Genomic DNA, 12,009 nt, shown 5'->3' with positions numbered 1-12,009 from the left:
CCGTGTCGTACCCGTCAGGATGCCACTCAATACAAAACAAATGGAAGGAGTGAAATTATCTTGGGACCACAGCCTTGTCTCAATTCTTCACCCCTGGTGTACAAGTCAGCAGCTGGGACCATCACTGCTATCCATTAACATGTACGGACTGCTAAGGATTCTCTTCATCTCTGGGTCCCTACCTCTAAATGATGACTCTGAGTATTGACCGCAGTGCATTTCTCAGCTCTATCGAGTACCCGGTAAGATCGAGAAACTCTCAGCTCACATGGTGGCTTCGGGTGATCATCCAGTGAATACATCAGGATGTGCACCCTCATGAATAACAAACGTGCATTGCGGAAGGTGCCGACTGACTGCCATACTGCATACTGCTGTATAAATAACCCACCCACACATGCACAAGCCTGTGTGGGTATGCGTATTATCCGGTAATTGTATAGTGTTTCGCGTATTGCGCTATGAACTTGGCAACACCAGTACCGATGAACTAAAGTGGTTTTGGGCTAACCCGAGGTCGACTCAGCCTCCAATGAGTACCTGGTGCGGTGTGTAAACATCACTACTCGGGAGATAAAGGCGGCCAGGCATGGTGCTGGCCACCCTCCCCATTGTGTACCATGCTGGCTTTCATAGTTGCTCGCTAAAAGCACTTGCCTCAAGAGTCCGTTGAGGTTATACAGACAACCTTTGTGTTTGTGTTTAATGTTTTAATTGGTGGCGGTGTAATTTTAAATGTAAATTTTTTTCATGGCCGACTTGCACTTTGGCCACTTCCAGACCCAACAAATAAATCTGTTCCTTTTCTTGGTGGCGGTGGTGGCTTTGGTGTATATTTATAGAGTGCCTTCTCTCTTGACATAACAAGCACAAGGCGGTGACAGAATGGAATGATTTAGATGGCAGGGGTGTACAAAGTTTGAGGAATAAGTGACAGCGATAGACAGCAATGGGATCGGAGAAGAGTAGGGACGAGAAGGAGTTGAGGCTTAAGGGGAGAGAAGAGGTAGAGAATGGGCAATGGAGAAGAGGTGGGGCTTTATGGGAGGAATGGAAGAAGGTTAAGTAGATGGACCATAAATGAGGTTTGGCACAAAGAGGAGGGACAGAGACAGAAGATTGGGAACAAAGAGGACGAGAGAGGACATGGAAGGAGATGAAAGAGGCAAAATTATGTAGGGCAAGTCCATGGAGAGGTTTAAAGACCAGCGACAGGTATTTTAAAAGACAGTGGTAGTGAACGAGAAGCCATTGGAGTTGAAGGAGGAGAGGCAAAGTGTGAGAATTAAAGGGGAGATTGAAAATAACTCGTGCAGAATATTTTTTTTATTTGGTGGAGGGGAATGAGGGCAGATGCGGGGAAATCAAGAAGAAAATTACATTTGTAATTAGAGGTAGCTCTGTTATATCAACTTCTGTGGGTGACTGTCTAATACATATGTGGTTCATAAAGCAGTGCGCCAACCACAAATAACTCTGTCCGCGTGTGAATTTTTTCTCACAATTTAAAGGATTTCAACTGCACGGCAGTGCGTACAGCTATAGACCCCTAAGTCGTATGCGCTGTGCAACTTTTAGGCCTTGTAAATATTCCCACACACATCTTCTTAATGCGATGTTTTTTTCAATTGTAGAGGATTATCATCGTTAAAATGTTTACTCAGGCACGTGTATATGCATAAACACGATTTGATCAAGACTTGTCACACTAGACTTTCGCGACTACAAAGTAGAGCAGTAATGCATGGTGCTGTTTTTGTTTTATTTTAATTACTTAGATTCGCTCGGGGAGGGTACATGCGGAGTGTTTTTGTATCTGAACGTGTAAACGTGACTTTACCGTAAAAAAACAAGTATACTATTTTAACTGATACCATTGTGAAATGTATTGTTTCCAGCCTGCATAATTTATATTTGTTGTGATTGGTTTTCTCATCATTTACAGATTTGATTACTGTTACCTTTAGACAACTGTGTATGGGGTCACCATAGTGTAAAGGTCATCTCCATATATGGGGCTGCCAGAGGCATATGGCAAGAGAAAGTATTGATTACCGTCCTGCACTAATGAGTCCTAATTAGACGAAACCGGTCCACAGTTGTCTTTGTCTCACTGCTGCCTGTTGCTGGGACGGCCACGTGTTCTCAACGCTTTGAGTCTGTGGTCTAAACCAGGGGTCGCCAACCCCCGGGCCGCGGACCGGTACCGGTCCGTGGCCTGTTAGGAACCGGGCCGCACAGCAGGAGGCGAGCGGTGGGTGAGCGAGTGAAGCTTCATCTGTATTTACAGCCGCTCCCCATCGCTTGCATTACCGTCTGAGATCCGCCTCCTGTCAGATCAGCGGCGGCATTAGATTATCATAGGAGCGCGAACCCTACTGTCAACTGCGCATGCCAGGGATCTAGGTTGCGCGCTCCTTATGAGAAGTCGGAATCCGTAACTTATTATAGTCTGCGCGTGGCCTGCCCATTATTGTATTTACCACTTCCGTTCGCGCCTCCCTCCCGCACTGCGCACTTGTCTCAGTCACAGTTTTGGTATAAAGCCCACAAGCTAACCCTCGCCAAAATGAGCAAAAAACAAACGTCGCTGGAGAGTTTCTTTGAAAAGGGGGAAAGGCCCAATGATGACCCCCCCTCCAGTCCGTGAAAAAATGTCTTCCACGAAACCGGTCCCTGGTGCCAAAAAGGTTGGGGACCGCCGGTCTAAACGACAACTTGGTCACAAATTCAGTTTTTCTGAGCTGTTGGTCTAGATAAGTTGGAGAGGGTGGGTGCATGCATGCTGCACACCTATGTATGACTTTTCATCTAATATTACTCCCCGTCCCTTCAAATTCCGTGAATCCTACACGTGGAGGGTGATGGTGGTAACGATGGTGTGGGTGGTGACGTTGGTGACGGTGGTAACCATGGTGAAAGTGGTGACGGTGGTAACGATGGTGTGGGTGGTGATGATAGTGACGGTGGTGACGATAGTCACGGTGGTGACGATGGTGACGGTGGTGACAGCGCTGACACTGGGACGCCTGCACGGCGCGACTGCCTCTCAAAGGCAAAGCTGGGCCACGTGGTTTGCGAGGAATGCAATCCCCTTTGCACTTCTAAAGGGCACCCCCAGTGGCAACTTTTTTTTTTGCACAATAAGAAGGCGACTCAGCATTTCACCTGCAAGCGGCTTTGCTCTGCACGTAGGGGTGCTGATTGCTCGATGTAAAATACAATTGAGTAATGTCCGATTATCACGGTTGGCTAAGCACGGTGCAACAGAAGGTCGACATACATACAAGGATCTTATTGCAGCCTCGTAATTTAATAACACACCGATCCACATTCTCGCATTTAGCCACAAACACGTGCAGTTGAGCACACCCACAGCTAGACGATAACGCGTGCTTCTCTCGAGTTATCTGCTGTCACCTGGCTCTCGTGATCGCCGGCCTTGCCTCGCCACAGCTGCTGTGGAGTCGCCTTTGTGCAGAATATAAATTACAACGTAGAAACGCATACAGCCCCTGTCTACTGATCTATTTTATCATCTGTAAAACAAGTAATCCTGATTTGTTTACAGATGTTTTACTAACTAAAAGTCTATCCTCCCAAGAGCGGGTGAGTGAGCGGATGGGTGTGGGTGGGTGAGCGGATGAATGTGTGGATGGGTGAGCGGGTGAATGTGTGGATGGATGGGTGGGTGAGCAGGTGGATGTGGGTGGGTGGTGAGTGGGTGGATGAATGGGTGGGTGGTGAGTGGTTGGGTGGATGTGTGAGTGAGTGGATGAGCGAATGGGTGAGTGGGTGGGTGGTTGAGCAGGTGGCAGGTGTGTGAGTGGGTGGGTGAGTGAGCAGGTGGGTGGTTGAGCACTTGGGTTGGTGAGCGGGTATGGTTGGTGAGTGGGTGGGCGGGTGGGCAGGAGGGTGGTGAGTGAGTGGGTAAGCGATTGGGTGAGTGGATGGGTGGGTAAGCAAGATGGTGGGTGTGTGAGTAGGTGAATGAGCGAGTGAGCGGGTGGGTGGACGAGCGGGTGGGTGGGTGGGTAAGCAGATGGCAGGTGTGTGAGTGGGTGAGTGAGCGGGTAAGTGAGCGGGTGGGTGAGTGGGTGGGTAGGTGAGCGGGTGGGTTGGTGAGTGGATGGGCGGGTGAGTAGGTGGTTGGTGAGTGTGTGAATGAAGGAATGGGTGGATGGTGAGTGAGTGGTTGAGAGCGTGGGTGACCGAGTGAGTGGGTGGACGAGTGAGTGGTGAGCAAATCGGCGAGCGAGTTGGTGAGCCGGTGGTGAGTGGGTGAGCGAGCAAGCGGGTAGGTGTATGAGTGGTGGGTGGGTTAGGAGGTGAGTGGCTGGGTGAGCGAGTGGGTGAGCAGGCGGTTGAGTGGTTGGGTGGTGAAGGGGTAGGTGAATTGCTGGATGGTGAATGGGTAACTGGCTGGTGGGTGAGTGGGAGGGTGAGTGAGTGGATGAGCGGGTGGGCGAGTTGTGAGCGAGTGGCAGCGCTGCTCGTGAAGCTGTGAGTCTGTGTGTCTCTGTTTAAGCCTCCGTGTCTCTGTGCAAGTCTGTGAATCATGAGGTGAGTTTATTTGCGAGTCTTAGCGTGCGTCTTTGTGCGAGTTCACGAGTCTCCGTGTCTCTCTCAGGACCCCCTGGATGCGTTGAGGCAGCTCTGATCGCGTAACTGTGAATCTCTCAAGGCGGAGTTCTCCAGCGGCGAGTCTCGCGTCTCGTCCTGGACTCGCACCCAGGAGTCCTTCGCCCAGGAGCTCCTGGATCTGCTCCACTGCCAGGACCACTGCGTGCATCTCCACGGCAACCGCCGTAGCAATCGCGGCAACCAACATCACCGCGATGGTCACCGTAGAGACCGCCATGATTATAACAACTTCCATCGCCATAGCAGCAACCACCATCACCACAGTAATCACCGTAGTTACCACCATCACTGTCGCAGCAACCACAGCGTAGAAACCACAATCAGTCTAGCAACAACCACCATCACCACAGCCACCAATATGGCAATGACAACACAGCAATCACCATCAACATAGTTGCAATCACAGCATATAAACCACATTCACTCTAGCAGCAAACCACCATCACCACAGCAATCATCGTAGTAACCACCGTCACCAAAGCAACCACCATAACTGGAACCCAATAGGAATGAGTCATTATGTTGATGATGTTGACGATGATGTTTTTGTTGCTGCAAGTTGCCAATCAACTTTTTTCTAAACTCAAATGAAGAAACACCATCTCTACCCCCCTTTCCTCGCGCTCGGTTGCCTAGCGACGCCGTGTGTGCTGTAAGTACCAATAATAAGTTCATAGTTCATTTATTTGGTATAGCCCTGTGAGCCATTCGGCTCTTGAATCGGGTGCAACCGCAACAAACAAAAAACATGAACAAGAAAACGTCTTAAAGCGATTATGTGACTGTGCAAACAGAAAATACAGGAAAAAAATATCAAAATATTCCTGAAATAGCACCGTACACCAACGCTGTGCGCAAAAATCCCAGTGGGATGCAAGTCAAAATAACAACAACCACAAGACAACTAAGATTAAGGCCATCAGTCAACTCCATACTACAATAAAAAACATGGCCAAAACAAAAAAAACATTTCGAAATCACCAAAATAAAAGCCATAAATCCAATGTAACAGTGATCATAGGGACTGTGACCGAATTTTTTACAATAAACTACATAAATTAATTATAACACCAAAATCTAGAGCCATATTTTAGGCCACTGAATAGCAGTGGCAGCTAGGGTTGTACAACTCCTCTAGAGCAGTTTTGAGTGAAGATCTCATAGGTAGTGATTCAAGTTGCAGTTTATTGGCAATAGCATTCCAGACCCTACGGGCATCAATAGCAAAGGCCCTTCCTCCAGTTTTAGTACGGCAATAGGGAATGTGAAGCTGGTAAATAAACACCGAGTTGTCTCCAAAATCCGTGTCTCCGCGATCTCTCTCCCTGCTATACTAAGGTTTTTAAATTTTTCCCCCCTGATTCTGCTGAAGATTTCCTCTTCATACTTCCTCGTCTCCTTGTTCTCGAGTGCCTCTTCTCATTGCGTTCTGGATGTCCATTTTAATTTTAGTCGTAGGTTGCATAGTACCAACCACTGAGGCATGGACAGTCCTAAACATGGGATTGGAAACTGCAAAACAGGGAGTAACTCTTCTTTTGAATAAAACAATGAATGCGGTGTGGGAAGCTGCGAATCTCAAGTAACGGTGGGCTCACCTCCCCATTATCGGGAGTCAGGTAATGGTGGCTTGGTCACAGGAAGATGCGCTTGAGAGTCTTCCACTCTGGTGGTGGGTGTCCATCTCGGACCCCATTAAAATCGACAGTGGCCTGGTTTCAGCCAGCTGATGAAAGTTGTAATACATAATTTCATCATCGCTTGCAGTTGGGGTTGGCATCGTCCCCCTCTCCTACTTATGCCCATCCATCCTGGGTTTAACCAGGCTGGATTGTGAGCTCACATCACGTGAGCTCTTCCAACGGGCAATGCTTGAGTTGACTGGGTCATCTAGCCAACATACCCAGCCTCCACATGCTCAAGTAGCTTATGTTGGGGCAGATAGAGAGTTATAAACGGACATCACACAGGCTGGAAAAGAGATGGATTGATGCAGTAAAGGAGAATGTGGAGCCGAGTGTATTTGCTAAAGACGGCGCTCAGGGGAGAGCTGCATTTTGGGGACATGGGTGTTACGAGATAAGAAATAGGCTGAGCCATTTTCCCAAAGAGCACTTGACTCTAGAGCCTGTATGGCTATTAGGGGTTCTTTGTCTCAGCTTATTGTGTGGAGGAGAGGGAAAGAGTGCTCTTAGCAGAGAGAGAGAATTTCAAATATGATAATAACAATGTTGTCCATCTATCTGCGATAACATCACCGGCATCCCAAGACTTTTTTTAAGCCTGCCCTGGAACGGCTGACCATTTCCATGAAACAGGTGTTTGGCTTTGTGTGGGAGGGAACCGGAGTACCGGGAGAAACTCCACCTTGCACATGAGAGAATAACACTCACAGTTCTGCAACCAGATGGAATTCACAGACCCACTTGCTGTACTGCTAGATAAAGGCCTTCCTATGTATTATCTGTAGTAATGCTTTTTTTTCTAGATTTGAAGCTTTCGTGACTGCAAGGATCCATACTCTTTGGTTCAATTCGGTAAAGTCACGTAGGTAAAAAAGAAAATAACAAAAATCACGACGTTTCGGCCACAACACAAGTGGCCTTCATCAGGTGAAGGGACCGTGCTGTCATGAGGACAGCGTTGGAGTGAAAACAGCCAAGCCCAGGTCGCGTCATTTAAGCTGTGTGGGAGGAAGAAAAACGCTTGACAAAGGAATTAGCATAAAAATGAGCATGATGTACGTAGGAGGTGCATGGGCCATGATGGACCAGCACCGTGGGGGGGAGGGGGGGAGTAGAGTGAGTGAGTGAGTGTAGTGAGTGAGTGAGTGGAGTGAGTGAGTGAGTGGAGTGAGTGGAGTGAGTGGAGTGAGTGAGTAAGTGGAGTGAGTGAGTGAGTGGAGTGAGTGATTTAGAACATCTTTCCAATGATTGCTTAATTTGAAACCATCCTCTTGGTTGAAATTGTGTCTGTGTTTGTAAATCTGAATTGCCTCGTGGACAAATCTCTGATAAAAACCCGTGGGTTTGCAGAGAACCTTGGTATCGGAGAAAACTATATCGTGATCACCCACAGCATTGTAACAGTGGTCAGCTACGGCAGAATAATGCGTTCTGCCGTGTTTCAAATCTGATTTGTACTCGCGAATTCTGTCAGACATGTCGCTTCGTCTCCCCGATATAGCAATCACCACAAGTGCAGCTCAATTTGTAAACCGCGGGGTACTGTAAGTCAGGAACGACATCCTTCACGGATGGGATCAGGTCACGGATTTTGTGCACTGTATTGAACCGGACCAGGATCTTGTGTTTGTTTGGAATTTTGGAGAACTTTTTAGTAACGCCTGCTATATATGGTAGAGTGATGGTTTTGACCGGAGTATCAAGTGGTTGTTTCTGTATGGAGGGAGAAACAGCTTGGCGGATGGTATGGTCAGAGTATCCGTTTCTCTTGAGGGCCAGGTGTACATGTTTTAATTCACTGGTCAGGTGTTGTTGGTCCGAAATGCAATGTGCCCTGTGGTATAACGTTTTGATGAGATAATTATTTTGATCTGGGTGGTGGTGGGAATCAGGTTTCAAGTAGGAATCTGTGTGGGTGGGTTTCCTGTAGACAGAATGCCCCAGTGAGCCATCAGGTCTCCTCTCAAACAGAACATCCAAGAATGGTAGCTTGCCATTTTTCTCCACTTCCATGGTGAATTTGATGGCGGGATGTCTAGAATTGATGTGGTGTAGAAAAAGGTTCAAAGCTGGGAGGTCATGAGGCCAAATGACGAAAGTGTCATCCACATATCTCTTCCACAGGGAAGGTCTGAGGGTGGAAGTCTGGATGGCGTCTGATTCAAATTTCTCCATGAAAACATTGGCTATCACTGGTGATAAGGGAGAACCCATGGGGGTACCCTCATTTTGTTTGTAGAAGCTGCCATTCCAAGTAAAGTAGGTAGGTATTGGTGAGGCAGTGTCTAATCAGCGCAGGTGTATCGGGGTCTAGTCCATGTTGGACCAAATTTTCAATTATTTCAATAGTATCAGGTACCGGGACCTTGGTGAACAGAGAGACCACATCGAAGCTTGACAAGGATATCGTCAGGGGACAGTACAACGTCTTTGACCATAGAGACCAAATGAGCTGAGTTAAGTACTGCTGAGGAGGTCTTGCCAGTGAAAGGTAGCAAGGTATCTGACAGAAAACGTGCTAGCTTATAGGTAGGGGAGTTGATCGTGGATACGATGGGTTGTAGTGGAGTGCATTCTTTATGAATCTTGGGGAGACCATAGAATCTAGGGGGTCTTGCAGCAGAAGGTTTTAAGGAGGGACGTTTAGTTGGTTCGATTAGGGAGGTCGAACTTGTGATGATCTTGTTGGTTTTTATAGTTAGGCTATTAGTAGGGTCATTTTTAATGTTTGAGTAACTTCAATCGTTGAGTAGGTTCTGGATTTTGTTGTTGTACAATCTTTATCCATAATTACAGTAGCGTTGCCTTTGTCGGCTGAGAGGATGACTATATCACTTCTGGTTTTTAAATTCGCGAGTTCAGAGCGTTCATTTTTGCCTATGTTGCTAATGGGTTTCTTAGCATTATTCTTAGCTCTTTCGGTAAAGTCACGTTGAAGGGAAACAATAAATAATAAAATATATATAAAACAATAAAAAATTCTCACGACGTTTTGACCATAACACAAACGGTCATCATCAGGGGTGGCGGTTTGCATAAATTTATTTATTTTTAAACGGTGCATTTATATATTTATAAAAAAAAAACGTCAGCGCCACGCGCAGCGATTTGGCAGTTTATTTAGAAGGAGTAGTCCATCTATGTTCTGAAAAGAGGAGGGGGGAGACGAAAAATTAATGTATGCTGTCTGAAAGCCACTGTAAGCGTGAACAATCAATTAAGACCTGAAATGGTTTATCAAATCTTTCCAATGATTGCTAAGCCATAATCCATTTTCTCGGTTGAAATTGTCTCTGTGCTTGTATATGTGGATAGCCTCATGAACGAATCTCTCATGGTAGCCAGATGGCTTACAAAGAACACCGTTTAAAATACACCGTTTAAAAATAAATAAATTGATGCAAACCAACACACCTGATGACGACGGTTTGTGTTATGGTCGAAACGTCGTGAGATTTTTTTTATTGTTTTATATATTTTATTGTTTCCCTTCAACGTGACTTTACCGAAAGAGCTAAGAATATGAATTACTGCAGGCACGAAAGCTTTAAATCAAAATTTCTTAGCATTCTTAAGAATAGTGGCTATTTCAGCTCTCGCAACGTATGCTTGGATATGTCCTATGCCTTTAAGGGCCGCATCGACCTGAGAGATGATATCTACAGGAATATGTTTCGGGGTGACAGCAAAATTTAGCCCTCTAGCCAGTACTGTTTTCAGATTGTCCGAAATCGGGGTGCTACTCTGATTAATGACGATTTTGTTAACGTCTAGTTTTGTTATATGTGGGACTGGGTTCTTCTTCGATAGGTGGTTGAATTAAGAAATCAGGTTAGCTTTGTATTTGACTGAAAGTGAATCGGCAGAAGAAGCAGTCATGTTGTCTACGTGGTTCCAATCAGCAGGTGACATTTTTTGTGTTAGCGTTAAATGAGCTTGTAGGAGAGTCCTGTCTAAAGTATCGAGTCAAAACGGAGTAGTCTTATCCTCTCTGAGATTAAAGATAGGCTGGCCTTAAACAGAATCTGTTTAGAATTCGGTGAGGATACAGCAGCAGATGTTAGTGTGAAAGCGATGGGTATTACCTTGTTTTCGCAGAATCTTTTGAGGAAGGTCAGCGTATCGATGAGCTTTGACTTATTGTCCCGTTGTCTGTTGAAAGCTCTAACAGATAGGTGAAAGCCCTCCCCGTAGAGGTTATCAATTCTAGATTTGAAGCTTTCGTGGCTGCAAGGATCCATACTCTTTGGTTCTATTCGGTAAAGTCACGTAGGTAAAAAAGAAAATAACAAAAATCACGACGTTTTGGCCACAACACAAGTGGCCTTCATCAGGTGAAGGGACCGTGCTGTCATGAGGACAGCGTTGGAGTGAAAACAGCCAAGCCCAGGTCGCGTCCTTTAAGCTATATGGGAGGAAGCAAAACGCTTGACAAAGGAATTAGCATAAAAATTAGCATGATGTACGTAGGAGGTGCATGGGCCATGATGGACCAGGAGCGGGTGGGGACCATGACGGACCAGCAGCGGGGGGGGGGGGGGGGGGAGTAGTGAGTGGAGTTAGTGAGTGGAGTGAGTGGAGTGAGTGGAGTGAGTGAGTGGAGTGAGTGAGTGGAGTGAGTGGAGTGAGTGAACGGAGTGAGTGTGTGGAGTGAAATAAGCAGCTGTGAAAGTTTGGAATACCACTACTTGAAGAAAAAAAATTACTTTACCATTGAAAATTAGTTTAATGTGTGGTTTGATTTAGAACATCTTTCCAATGATTGCTTAATTTGAAACCATCCTCTCAGTTGAAATTGTGTCTGTGTTTGTAAATCTGAATTGCCTCGTGGACAAATCTCTGATAAAAACCCGTGGGTTTGCAGAGAATCTTGGTATCGGAGAAAACTATATCGTGATCACCCACAGCTATGGCAGAATTCGTTCTGCCGTGTTTCAAATCTGATTTGTGCACGCGAATTCGGTCAGAGACAAACATTAAACTAATTTTCAATGGTACAGTATTTTTTTTTCAAGTAGTGGTATCCCAAACTTTCACAGCTGCTTATATCTCTCCACTCACTCCACCCACTCACTCTCCAACCACTCCACTCTCCACCCACTCCACTCTCCACCCACTCCTCCACTCTCCACCCACTCCTCCACTCTCCACCCACTCCTCCACTCTCCACCCACTCCTCCACTCTCCACCCACCCACTCCTCCACTCTCCACCCACCCACTCCTCCACTCTCCACCCACCCACTCCTCCACTCTCCACCCACCCACTCCTCCACTCTCCACCCACCCACTCCTCCACTCTCCACCCACCCACTCCTCCACTCTCCACCCAGCCACTCCTCCACTCTCCACCCACCCACTCCTCCACTCTCCACCCACCCACTGCTCCACTCTCCACCCACCCACTCCTCCACTCTCCACCCACTCCTCCACTCTCCACTCTCCACCCACTCCTCCACTCTCCACTCTCCACCCACTCCTCCACTCTCCACTCTCCACCCACTCCTGCACTCTCCACCCACTCCTCCACTCTCAACTCTCCACCCACTCCTCCACTCTCCACTCTCCACCCACTCCTCCACTCTCCACTCTCCACCCACTCCTCCACTCTCCACTCACTCCTCCACTCTCCACTCTCCACCCACTCCTCCACTCTCCACTCTCCACCCACTCCTCCACTCT

The sequence above is a fragment of the Petromyzon marinus genome (genome assembly GCF_048934315.1).
Source record: "Petromyzon marinus isolate PM22_M1 ecotype Great Lakes invasive population chromosome 84 unlocalized genomic scaffold, UKy_Petmar_22M1.pri1.0 chr84_unloc.3, whole genome shotgun sequence".
Taxonomy (NCBI): domain Eukaryota; kingdom Metazoa; phylum Chordata; class Hyperoartia; order Petromyzontiformes; family Petromyzontidae; genus Petromyzon; species Petromyzon marinus.
This window is presented reverse-complemented; position numbering follows the sequence as displayed.